We start from the raw sequence: 12033 nt of genomic DNA, 5'->3' as shown, positions 1-12033 counted from the left end.
CATGCTTTTACATCAATGAACGGTGGTGTACAGATGTAACTGTGTTAAAGAAGATGTGCTGTCCTGATCTAGAAACGCAGTTTATCAACTGCAAGCCGTTCTATTCGCCGCGGGAGTTTCACTCGCTCATTCTGGTTAGTGTTTACATTCCACCTCAAGCGCATGTGAGCTCAGCTTTACAGAAACTCGCTGATCAGATCACAGACACAGAACAACAACACCCGGACTCTGTTTTAATCATTCTTGGGGACTTTAATAAAGCCAATCTCTCCCGTGAGCTGCCAAAATACAGACAGCATGTTACATGTCCCACCAGAGACAGTAAAATACTGGATCACTGTTACACCACAATAAAGGATGCATATCACTCTGTTCCACGAGCAGCTTTGGGACGTTCTGATCACTGTCTGGTTCATCTTATGCCGACCTACAAGCAGAAACTTAAATCTGCTAAACCTGTAGTAAAGACTGTGAAGAGATGGACCAGCGAAACAGAGCAGGATTTACAATCTTGTTTTGACATTACAGACTGGAGCGTTTTTGAAGCTGCTACCACCGATCTGGACGAACTCACAGAGACTGTAACATCCTATATTAGTTTCTGTGAGGATATATGCATTCCTACCAGGACTTATTTAACATTCAACAATGATAAGCCATGGTTTACAGTAAAACTCAGACACCTTCGTCAGGCCAAAGAGGACGCCTACAGAAATGGGGACAGGGTCTTGTACAATCAGGCCAGGAACACACTGAACAAAGAGATTAGAGCGGCTAAAAAGACCTATGCTAAAAAGTTGGAAGACCAGTTTACTTCCAACGACTCTACTTCAGTTTGGAGAGGACTGAGAGCCATCACAAACTACAAGACACCATCCCCTTGCACTGAGGCTAATCAACGACTTGCTAACGACATGAATGAGTTTTATTGTAGATTTGAAACCCCCAACACCCACTCTGACCATCTCCTTACACAACCATTAACACCTCCTGCAATCCCCCTCTCCATACCTCCTGCTCTTCAAATCTGTGAAGATGATGTGCGCCAGGTCTTCAAGAAAAACAAAAGAAGAAAAGCACCAGGCCCAGATAGCGTTACACCAGCCTGTCTGAAAATCTGTGCTGACCAGCTGGCCCCCATCTTTTCACAGATCTTCAACAGATCTCTGGAGTTGTGTGAAGTGCCTTCCTGCTTCAAACGCTCCACCATAATCCCCATTCCAAAGAAACCCAAGATAACAGGACTTAACGACTACAGACCTGTGGCTCTAACGTCTGTCGTCATGAAGTCGTTTGAAAAACTGGTTCTGGCTTATCTGAAGGACATCACTGGACCCTTACTGGACCCCCTGCAGTTTGCTTATCGAGCAAACAGGTCCGTGGATGATGCAATCAACATGGCATTGCACTTCATCCTGCAACATCTGGACAAAACAGGGACTTATGTGAGGATCCTGTTTGTGGACTTTAGTTCGGCTTTCAACACCATCATCCCAACAACCCTCCAGACCAAACTGACCCAGCTCTCTGTTCCTAGCTCTATCTGTCAGTGGATCACCAGCTTTCTGACAGATAGGCAACAGTTAGTGAGACTGGGGAAATTCATGTCAAACAGCTGCTCCACCAACACTGGTGCCCCTCAGGGATGTGTTCTCTCCCCTCTGCTCTTCTTCCTGTACACCAACGACTGCACCTCTAAAGACCCCTCTGTCAAGCTCCTGAAGTTTGCAGACGACACTACAGTCATCGGCCTCATCCAGGACGGTGACGAGTCTGCTTACAGACAGGAGGTTGAGCAGCTGGCTGTCTGGTGCAGTCTTAACAACCTGGAGCTGAACACGCTCAAAACAGTGGAGATGACTGTGGACTTAAGGAGAAACCCCCTGCACTTTCCCCACTCACCATCATGAACAGCACTGTGGCTGCAGTGGAGTCATTCAGATTCCTGGGAACCGCCATCTCTCAGGACCTGAAGTGGGACAATCACATTGGCTCCATTGTGAAAAAAGCCCAACAAAGGTTGTACTTACTTCGCCAGCTGAGGAAGTTTAACCTGCCACAGGAGCTGCTGAAACAGTTCTACTCAGCCGTCATTGAGTCAGTAATGTGTACTTCAATTACTGTCTGGTTTGGTTCAGCTACAAAATCAGATATCAGAAGACTACAGAGAACTGTTCGGACTGCTGAAAGGATTATTGGTGCTCCCCTGCCCACCCTCCAAGAACTGTACACATCCAGAGTGAGGAAAAGGACTCAGAAAATCACTCTGGATCCCTCACATCCAAGTCACCCCATCTTTGAACTTTTGCCATCTGGCCGGCGCCTCAGAGCCGCAAATACAAGAACAGCAAGGCACAAGAATAGTTTCTTCCCCCAGGCAATCTACCTCATGAACAGTTAAATGTTTCCCACTTAAACTTATGCAAAAAAGTGCAATATCCTTATATTTATTTGTTACCCCTCCATCCTAGAACATTCCTGCATCTCACTCAATCCTATTCCATTATCATTCATAGTACAATTGTTTATACACTTATTTATTTGCCAATTTGTAATTCTCCTGTAATTTTTTTATTTATTTATTTTTTTTAATTTTTTTATTTTTTTTTTGTCTGTGTGTTGTTGTCTCTGTTTACTGGAAGCTTATGTCACTAAAACAAATTCCTTGTATGCGCAAGCATACTTGGCAATAAAGCTCTTTCTGATTCTGATTCTGATATTCATTCATTACACACAGACAGATATTTTTCAAATGTTTATTTCTATAATGTTGATGATTATAACTGACAACTAAGAACAATCCCAAATTCAGTATCTCAGAAAATTAGAATATTACTTAATTTTAAGAACAATACAAAAAAAGGATTTTTAGAAATCTTGTCCAACTGAAAAGTATGTGTCACGGTGCAGGGTGCCGTCTCAGCTTCCCCTGCGGTCTGTGTTGTCCTGTCTGTTTGGTAGCTTGTGGTCTGGGCAATCAGCGCTGATCGTGGCGGGGTTGTGCAGATCACGAGCTGATTCTTCCCCACCTGTCGCTCGTTCCCCCACTCCCTTATATGTCTCTGCTTTTCTGTCTGTCGTCGTGAGTAGATTGTTTTGTCTTTGCCCATGTTTTGTATAGTTCCAAGTCTCAGTCTCACCTTCTGTTTTCCCGTCTAAGGATCCGTAGCTCGGAGAACCGGCAGCGCGAGTGGTCCGCAGTGTGCCGGCCAGCTCGGAGAATAAAGATTTTCCTTTCTCTCTACTCTGCTTCTGAGTCCTCTGTCTAGTACGCACCCATGACAGTATGAACATGAAAGTATGAGCATGTACAGCACTCAATACTTAGTTGGGGCTCCTTTTGCCTGAATTCCTGCAGCAATGTGGCGTGGCTTGGAGTCGATCAGTCTGTGCCACTGCTCAGGTGTTATGAGAGCCCAGGTTGTTCTGATAGTGGCCTTCAGGTCTTCTGCATTTTTGGGTCTGGCATATCGCATCTTCCTCTTCCCAATACCCCATAGATTTTCCATAGGGTTAAAGTCAGGCGAGTTTGCTGGTCAAGTAAGAACAGGGATGGTCTTTAAACCAGGTACTGGTATCTTTTGCACTGTGTGCAGGTGCCAAGTACTGTTGGAAAATGAAATCTGCATCTCCATAAAGTTGGTCAGCAGCAGGAAGCATGAAGTGCTCTAAAACTTCCTGGTTTATGGCTGTGTTGACCTTGGACCTCAGAAAACACAGTGGACCAACACCAGCAGATGACATGGCACCCCAAACCATCACTGACTGTGGAAACTTTACACTGGACCTCAAGCAACATGGATTGTGTGCCTCTCCTCTCTTCCTCCAAACTCTGGGACCCTGATATCCAAAGGAAATGCAAAATTTACTTTCATCAGAGAACATAACTTTGGACCACTCAGCAGCAGTCCAGTCCTTTTTGAAGCGAGACACTTTTGACGCTGTCTGTTGTTCAAGAGTGGCTTGACACAAGGAAGGCGACAGCTGAAACCCATGTCTTGCATACGTCTGTGCGTAGTGGTTCTTGAATCACTGACTCCAGCTGAAGTCCACTCTTTGTGAATCTCCCCCACATTTTTGAATGGGTTTTGTTTCACAATCCTCTCCAGGGTGCGGTTATCCCTATTGCTTGTGCACTTTTTTTCTACCACATCTTTTCCTTCCTTTCGCCTCTCTATTAATGTGCTTGGACACAGAGCTCTGTGAACAGCCAGCCTCTTTTGGAATGACCTTTTGTGTCTTGTCCTCCTTGTGCAATGTGTCAATGGTCGTCTTTTGGACAACTGTCAATTCAGCAGTCTTCCCCATGATTGTGTAGCCTACAGAACTAGACTGAGAGACCATTTAAACCCATTGCAGGTGTTTTGAGTTAATTAGCTGATTAGAGTGTGGCACCAGGTGTCTTCAATATTGAACCTTTTCACAATATTCTAATTTTCTGAGATACTGAATTTGGGATTTTCCTTAGCTGTCAGTTATAATCATCAAAATTAAAAGAAATAAACATTTGAAATATATCAGTCTGTGTGTGATGAATTAATATAATATACAAGTTTAACTTTTTGAATGGAATTACTGAAATAAATCAACTTTTTGATGATTTTCTAATTATATGACCAACACCTGTATATATATATATATATATATATATATATATATATATATATATATATATATATATATATATATATAGATAGATAGATAGATAGATAGATAGATAGATAGATTACATATCTCTGACAACGTTTCCTTTACCCCCCCCCCCTCTTTTTTACATTGTTCTTTTCTTTACTGCTGATTATATGTTTTATGTCTATGTCTGTCCATGTTCCTCTCGCTGCTTTTGTTTCTTGCTTTAACAGTGTCCTGCTGGGAGTGGAATTAAAGGATTCGACTCTTTAATGCAGTAATAGATGCTCACTGCCATTTCTACATCTCTCTCTCTCTCTCTGCCTGCTTACCCTGTTTCTCACCGCCGGGCCACATTTACATACTCAAATCATTCTCAGGAACGATTGTTAAATTGATTTCAAACGACTCTGATGATTCAAGTGGTGAAACAAAAAGCCATGCAGTCAGCCAGGCATTGATACACAAAGTGATCCAGTGACACCGAAGCCTCTCCCTGAGCAGGTGCTCTCATTAATACCCACAAAATTGGGGTCCTTCAAGATCCAGGCACAAGTGGGATGTCTAGTCGCCGCACACACACATGCTGATCCACACTTTGTTCAGGATGTTTCATGGTTAATCTATGTCAACACTGGTGAAAGCCTTAAAGAGGAGTTAAAGTTTATATTTCATTCTTGTTTATATATACTAAAAATGGTGGTGAAAAAAAAAATTCACCTAGAAATTGCTAGTAAATTATAATGAATAATTGCAAAGAAATGCCAAAAAACACTTTGAATTAAACATGAATTTTTAAAAATTATTTTTAAAATAATATTTTCTTGTCAAGTGAACTCCAGCAATCTTTATTTTACTTACAATATTTACAAATTATTTTATTATTATTACTTATTTGTAGCTACTTTAATAGGCTACTTTGTATGCTAATATAATAACAATGCATCTATACTCTTTCTAAATAATAATAAATAATAATAATAAAAAAATAAAAAAATAAATAAAAATTGTTTAGCTTTTGATTAGACATGGTCACCAAAAAAAAGGATTTGATTAATTGTAAATGAATAAATGATTAAATAAATAGAGAGCATTTATGCTTTGTTTAAAAAGCAACTTAGCATAAATATAATGTCATTATTATTATTTTATGATGTATAATATCATATAATATTTATGAAGTTAATATTAATGTTGATATGTTTTATTGTTGTTGTTGTTATTAAAATGAACATGTTTTTGTTCTTGGATAATATATATGCATTTTGTATATTAAATATTATATTAGTTATTGTGTTAAAGCATAAATAAAATATATCGGATAATTTAATCAGACACAAGCACTATTATTATATAATTAATCTGCTCTGGTATCATAAAACTGATCTCATATTGTGAATATTTTATATGTTCATTATTTTTCTATGATCAAGATAATATTGGATTTAATAGTGTCTGCCTGGGTTAGATATAGTTTCTTGATATTTTATGGGGGAATGATAATTTTGTCATTCAAAGTGAGATTTTGTATTAGCAAGGTCTAATAACATTTTATTACATGCAAGGCACTGCATATGATGGTCACCTCCTAAAAAGTTTTTTTTAATTGTGTTTTTTTTTTTTACACTCAACCACTGCATGCCATGTCTAGTTACATTTTTTTTTAATAGTAGGATACTTATTAGCTGTAGCTTACAGTACACCAGCTTGGAAACATCATGGTGTAAAAGAAAGGTGAAGTAATGGAAAAAATAAATAAATAAACGAACACGCTCAACAGCATATTTGACATATGCACTATAAAATAACCATTAGCAGTTAGCTACAATCTGAAGTGACAGTCTATCAATAATGTCCGTCTGAAAATGGGACAGGTTTGTTGCTGCCTCTAAATCATTGGAGAGTCCATAGAGCTGAGACACAGGCAGGTATAGAAAATGCATTAAGGCGAGATGTTGATGGGAGTGGTGTGAGCGTGGGGACACTTAAAGCTCCAGGGGATGTGACTTTAGCATGCCCTGTGCTGACACACGCACACACACACACACACACACACACACACACACACACACACACACACACGCACGCACGCACACACACACACACACACACTTATATCTTGGATTCAACTTCTTTTTGCTCATTAGCTCAGGTTATGTACTGGATTTGATTGGTTGTAGGACTCATTCATCTGAGCTAATGTGTGTCTGTTTTTGAGTGAAACAATTTCTTTGTTGATCATTCTGGCAATATTCACTCAAAAACTGAGGCTATCTTGATAAATGAGGCCTCTTTCTTCCTTGCTTGCTTTCTTTCTTTCTTGTGGAAAGTTTTTGTACCCTTGGTGAGCAAAGTCAGTGAATTTTAGCACTTTCAAAAAAAAAGGAAAACTGACCAGATTTTGTGTCAAAATGACTAGAACACACCATGTAGGTTAAACCCCGTAAATCTGAGCATGATAAATGTGAAGATGTTGTTGGGAGTCTTTGCAGAGATGTATTTGGAAACCATAGCTCTGTGATATTTAATTTAATATTGATATCTTTCAACCAAATGACTTCGATGACTGCCAAGCGTTGTTCCGCTGAAGATTAATCAAAAATGAATATGCATTTTGTATCAAGTCACTAAATTCCAATAGCCCAAAAATTTAATTTCCTCTCCATCTACCAAAAAAAAAAGTCATGAATATATTCGCCTGCCAGCAAAAAGCCCTTAATTGCTCTTAATCTTTTATCTATATCGATGTCACTTATGATATTCTTTAATAAAACGGTATCATTAAAGCTCCATTAAAGTTCTAATAAAAAAACTGTACTTTTTTTTTTAATGGTAGCACACACAAATCTCTTCTGCTGTGACCTCTAGTTAAGTCTGCGTTTATTTAGTACACCATTTCAGACCTTTTACCCACCCAACGGCCCACTCTCAATACACACAAACACCCACTTAACTCTGTTGCCTCCTTCCCCTGGCGATATTAGCATAAAATTAGCCTAGGCTGTGCATATGAATGGGCTCTATTCATGAATGAAGTGAATGTGAGTCAGGGTGGACCCAGGCGCCACGTGCCTTTTCTCTCCTGCTGGTATTAAAGTGGCAGCATCAGATTGTCTGCTTGCCAGCGGAGCCCAGCCATCTGCTTGCGTGCCGCTCTACTTGGCATAACAGACTGGCGTTATGGCAACAAGTGTCTTTTTCTGCATTGCCACACTCAAGCTTGGCAGCCAGCCTGCCCGTTTGCCCGCCCCCGTATGCAGATAAAGAGCTTAATATGCCCGGAGCAGGAGGCGGGGCTGCTGATTTACATATCACCGCCGAGTTGACACCCTCCAGATGCAAAACAGCCAAATAGCAATTAAGGCTGCTTAGTGCTTTTGTTTAGTGTGGTGGAGCGGGCATCGCTCAGACGCCTCCAGAGGGGATGTGTATGAGAATTTCAGCTCGGCACGTGGCTCCTAACACCCCTCCCGTTTCGTAACTCGGCACACGTTCGGCTTGAACATGCACACCCTTGTCGCTAGGTGGTCTGCTGACTTAGGCCTGGCACTGTGAGCTGCTTTCAAGCACTAGTCGCTGATTACATGGAGCACAAACAACTGATACTGACCGATCACATATTCAGGCTTATTCTCAGTGTCATGCTGCGCTGGCCGATATAGCGGTTGTTTTTGTACTGACACTTAATGGCCTGGATGCAGCGTCGCGCAAAACTGAAAAAGAACCGGAATAGTCATTGACATGTAATCTGGTCTTGTGATCTCACATTGGCAGTCCCCATAATGTGTTGTGCTTTGTATAAAATATAAGCTTTTTGTAATTTCAAACACCACTTTTTTATATATTATTTAATATTGCATGCTTCTATACAATTATTATTAGTAGTAGTAGTAGTAGAAATAGTATTAGTAGTAGTATTAATATTATTTGTAAATTAAAGGAATGTTTTTAATCATTGAGATACTAGTCTACATTTATTGTTAGCTTTAGTTAGCTTTATTGAGTATTTTAAAGAACTTTGTTTTTAAGTCTGTACAGTGGTCTTTTTTTCCTATCAGTTTTAGTTTGTTTTATTACAAGTTAAACTAACTGAAAAGTTGAATTTATTTTATTGAACTATTTCAGCTAATATTTATTTCATTAACAAAAACAAGTTTTTAGTTTTAGTTAACTATAATAACCTATAACCTACTATAATATATTTTTATTTTTATTTTTTTATCTGAACCAGAGAGATGCACATGCATTTATATAGAGTGAAAGGTGCATGGCTGAGTATGAATGTGCACACAATATGCATTGATGAATTGTGTGTGTGTTTCTTCATCTGTTGAGAAGACCTTCCACAGCCGCGGAATAGAAAAACACTTACTGCTAATGCAAATAACAGGGCAGTATAAATCAGTGGCCGGGAGCGGGCAAGCGAATATTGTGTAATAGTTATTGTGAAATGAAGTGGCATTGGGATCAATACCTCACTATATCTCACTCAGCTGTGGTGGGCCATTGGAGGCAGGGGTCCTCGCTACTGCCTCCATGGGGCACCATAAATCTGTCGCTGTGTCTGGATGTATATGTGAGCCTATGCCCTCTTATTAAAAAGATTCAGTAATTAGCACATTGGCCCAAAGCTGCTTTAATGCACCGACAGGAAAATAAAACTTCATATAAAGCAATTGGGCTAAAATATGTCATAGTGTCCACTGTAAAAACTGATTTTTTAAAAGGTGTAAATAAAACAAAGATTATTGGAGTGTTTTAAAGGAGCCTTTCTACTCCAAAATGTAACATTTGATTATTACCTGTCCTTTCTTTTTGCAAATTATAAATTATAAAATTAGTTTTTAAAATGCAAGAACAAAGTAGTAGAAGGACAGTAGAAGGACAATACACACAGTAACTGTGTCAGCCCAGTCGATACATTCCTTAAGGTCTCAAAGGCTACTAGGTTGAAATAATATTCAGTGTAATTTATGCTCGTCCCGCTTTAAATTGAAAAACTGTACTGAATCTGTCATCTGTACATTTAACAATTACATTTTTAGTTTCTCTTGTATTTATTGTTGCAATATAAAGAGCACAGTAGATGTGTGAAATATCGGTGTGGTCGTCCTAGTGTGTCTGCAACATAGTACAAACACAAGGGCCTTGTGCTATTGTTATCAAGATGTACACCTTTTTTTATTGGTACAATATGCCTCCTATTGTCATGGATGTAGATTTGTTCTTTTCCCTGGCTTGTCCATTACAAGGTTTATTCACAAGGTGATTTTATATAGTGTTAAGTATGGCCTTGGGGCCAGAAATGATTGGGACCAGTCAGAAAGTATTCGAGCAAGAATGTTGATCAGTCAGCTTGGAGATTAGAGACCTTGGTGTTTTCTTTGAGACTGCTGATTGAAGTGGATGAGGAAAATTGAATTTTCAGATTTGATTGAAGGCTGTTTGATTATGATTATTTCTTTGTGTGTCCTTTTTAGGTCTGCGAGGAAACGAGGAAAGGGATTTTGCAGCTGCTCTTCATCGACTGTTGGTGAGTCTGAGCGCACAAAATCATTAAAAGAAGTTTGTCGTCATACTGTGTGTAATTTCCGAACGTGCCATCTGTAACCTACCTCGTGGGCAAATTCTCAGTCTCTTTTTTCCACAGCGTCCATAGTGCATTTAGCTGGGAGAGTGAATTATCACTGTAGCAGAGACATTTGTGCAGGTTTAGATGTGACAGTATATCTAAAGGAGCTCACTACAATATTGATCTCTCACACCGGAGTCATTTGCCATGTGCTATTCCTGGCCTCTGTCACTCACTGAGAATTATGGGTAAAAAATGGGATGCCTCTTCATGACAAAATGTCTTCGCAACCAAGTAAAGGGAAAGTAGGATAATAGATCATTTATGCATTGATAAACCACAGCACTGTGCTTTTTGTATCAAATGAGTGCAAATGTTTGTAATAACATGTAATTACTTTGTTATTACACATTCACATTCTAAATGATCAGCTATCATTTGAACTTACTTGAAATAATTAGAAATAGTTTTTGGAGTGCTTTAAAGGCATTTAGTTCATTCAAGTTGAGAACGCGAAAAAGCTCTCTACTGTTTTATTGATGCTTGAAAAACATCTCTGGGTTCATAACTGCCTTTAAAGACATATGATCCTAAAAGGAGTGCTGCTTTGTAATACTTTATTTTGATTCCCACTGTTTTAAATGCAAGTGAGTAATTACCATAAATATCAGCCTCTCTTTTTATGAGAAATTTAAAGACACTTTCAGTCTAAAAAACAGATGTTGAGGCAATCTCGCATAATTGGATATCGACATTATGTGGTTTTGCTAATCAACACCAATAAAGTTCTATTATTATTATTTTTTTAATTTATCAATCCACTCAAGTGCAGTTTTATGGCTCTGAAGTGGTAGACTTGTAAACCAACAGGCCTGCGCTCTCAAAGGGGAGCCAGATGGAGAGTGAAAGTGTTTTGGCAACATGTTTTCTAGCAAACCACACACACACTCACACACAGGCTAACAGTCTCTTCATTTGTAAACCGATGTTGGTCCGTGGGTCTTTGCTGGCCATATGGCTGCTCTTCAAGTCCTTCTTCTAATCTCGCTGTATCTCACCCCAGCCTAGCCTTGAACTTGGAGACACTGGATGGAGGTCGGAGGCCAAAGGTCACCCTGCGTGTCTGAGGTTAATCTTGTTGTGTGGATTATGAAGCAGTGGGTTGTTTGCACTTCCACTCTGGAGTGGAGGCAGGGGCAGTTGCTCAGCACAGCTCAGAGCTACAGCCTCTGGCGATCGAGTTCGACTCATGTGTTAGCTGTGTGTTGTAGGGTTAGAGTTCCTAACCTCTGACCTGCATTAGTGAAGGACGCATGATACAGCATGAGCAGTCCTAATGCTCTCCTCAATGAGTGGACAATAGACACTCCTATCGATCCACTGGTGCTGTCTGTCTCACTGTATAAGAGAACTCGGTCAGCTTGCTGTCAACAACTAGTTGTGCAGTTGTGCCTTTCAATATGCAAGAGATAAATCAAGTTAGTATGGGGTGGGGTCAATGGAGCGAGTTCCATCTATGCTGGTTTTATTTGTGTGCTTTTGGTCAATGCATTGGATCTTGCATTTAGTATTTTTAGACGTGATTGTCAAAATAATAACTTGATGAAAAAAAAAAGAATATTCTAACTGAGCTTGCAAACAAGGAAACATAATTCCAATTGGAATAAGGACTTGGAATTTAAATGTACTGAAATTCAAAGACATTCAGATGACTGTAATTTTAATTTAGAAAATGACAAACATTGAACTTGTTTGTTAGTTGTGTAAAATGCCTTTTTTGGGGGTGGGGGGGATAAGAAAAAAATACAAATAAAATGTAAAACATTTATTAT

At 39.4% G+C, this 12033-nt stretch overlaps 1 protein-coding gene across 1 annotated transcript in view; it reads left to right on the top strand.

Annotated features, from left to right (window-relative positions):
- The first annotated feature begins 10107 nt into the window (after positions 1 to 10107).
- The window catches only part of LOC132126850 (zinc finger homeobox protein 3-like), a 208623-nt gene continuing 206697 nt past the window's right edge, over positions 10108 to 12033 (top strand). Inside the window, exon 1 of the mRNA XM_059538409.1 lies at positions 10108 to 10162. The gene's annotated coding sequence lies outside the window, so the exon portion shown is untranslated. The remainder of the gene's footprint in view (positions 10163 to 12033) is intronic.

The sequence above is a fragment of the Carassius carassius genome, chromosome 3 (assembly GCF_963082965.1).
Source record: "Carassius carassius chromosome 3, fCarCar2.1, whole genome shotgun sequence".
In the NCBI taxonomy this organism is placed as follows: domain Eukaryota; kingdom Metazoa; phylum Chordata; class Actinopteri; order Cypriniformes; family Cyprinidae; genus Carassius; species Carassius carassius.
Note: the sequence above shows the minus strand (reverse complement) of the source record. Positions and strands in the feature narration are given on the sequence as shown.